The sequence below is a fragment of the Octopus bimaculoides genome, chromosome 15, assembly GCF_001194135.2.
Source record: "Octopus bimaculoides isolate UCB-OBI-ISO-001 chromosome 15, ASM119413v2, whole genome shotgun sequence".
In the NCBI taxonomy this organism is placed as follows: domain Eukaryota; kingdom Metazoa; phylum Mollusca; class Cephalopoda; order Octopoda; family Octopodidae; genus Octopus; species Octopus bimaculoides.
The window spans coordinates 4,066,772-4,068,721 of NC_068995.1; positions in this window are offsets into that span (position 1 = coordinate 4,066,772).

The window sequence follows — 1,950 nt, forward strand, 5'->3', positions numbered from 1 at the left end:
TGTATGAATGAGTACATATGGATGTATCTCACAATATGTGTGTATATATACATGTGTGTGTGTGTGTGTGTGTGTGTGTGTATGTATGTATGTATGCATGCATGAATGTATGTATTAGGTTAAGTTTGAAATAGTTAGAATGAGCACAAATCTGTAATTTGATTAAATTTTTGGAGCAAAAGACAAAAAGATAAAAAGAAATCCCTTTTAAGTTCTGAGTTCAAATCTCGCCAGTGTTACAGCTATCTTTCAGGATGTTGGGTGTCTACAAAATGTATTGAAGTCCTGGAGTACTTAAATTCAATATGTGAATATATGAATGGAAATAGTGAAAACATGGGAAATAACTCGAGTTTTCAGGGGAAAGAACTCTAAAGGTCCAAGGGAAATAACTGAGTTAGTATTCCATGAGAATAATTTTTAGTTTTTCTCAACGTTTCTTTGTCAAAAATATTGATAGTTATATAATTAAATATGAAACAATATACAAAGTAAGTTTTATATGTTTTACAATTTTTATGTAATGAATATATCAAAAGAATAGCTGCACAAACTAATTTTACGAGGCCATGATATTAGTATTCACACACATGTACGTATATCTTTCTCCCTGTTTCTATGTGTGTGTGTGTGTACGCCTAGTTTAGAATAGACGCAACTGATGAAGAATTAATCTCTCTCTCTCTCTCTCTCTCTCTCTCTCTCTCTCTCTCTCTCTCTCTCTGTGAGATGGTGTTTGTCTCCGTATCTGAATATCTCTGAATGTATGTGGGTAGAAAAGTGGTTTGGTCTTGATGAAGGGACCCCCTGACTCCGTTCAGATAGAAAGCGGTTTACATTTTCGAAGTTAAAACCTTCACAACATGTGCGAAATGCTTAAGAAAACTCGAACGAGCAACAGTGTCGCATACCATTCTCCAATAATAATGAAAACCGTAAGTGCTAGCAGATATTTTATTTTTCAAAGTAATTTTTAGACATGGAGCAATCTAAGAAATGACTCCTCGAATCCCGTAGAATTTTATCGACAATAAAGTTAGATAAAAAAAAATATATATTTAAGTAAGGAAAAGAAACAACAGATGAATATATGCAATTATATTCTCATTTATTTACTACGAAAATAAATTAATGCACAATTCGTACATACATACATATATACATGCATCTATACATACACACACACACACACACACACACACACACACACACACACACACACACACACACACATATATATATATATATATATAAAATAACAAATGAAAGACAGAAGATGGAATATACGACAATAAATTATTTAATCACAACAATTGTTTCGGCACATCTAGCATGTGTATAAATGTATGTATGAATGTATGTATGTATGTATGTATGTATGTATGTATGTATGTATGTAATTACTTGCATTCAAAGTGTCCTTCGGCAAAGATGACGGCAAAATCGAGGATATTTGCCAGTCATGTGACAGATTCTGCAAAACTTCCGAATGTTTTTCTGCAAAATTCCGACTGAAACAGGAAAAAAAATGTGATGTATACATACTAACAAACATGCATAAATGCATACGTACAAATATATATGAGGGGAGGAGGATGGAATGTTCCTGGCTTTAAGGGTATCTTTAAAGGCCTGGTTGGGTGTTGGGTTTCCAGTCAAGCCTTTGGCGAGAATCTTAGCGATATCAGCTTAGAAAAACTGAAGGACGGCTGCAATATGTTTGTGAATATGAGAGGGGAATATGTTGAATGAATTCATAATTAACTAACCTTCCTGTATTTTCTTTTACTCAAAGTGTTGTGTCGACGCTTCCATGCGTAAAAGAACTCGGAAGATTGGACTTCCAACCTGGCCTTTCGCGACACTCTTAAACAAGGAAATTCTCACCACTTCTCTCTCTCTCTCTCTCTCTCTCTCTCTCTCTCTCTCTCTCTCTCTCTCTCTCTCTCT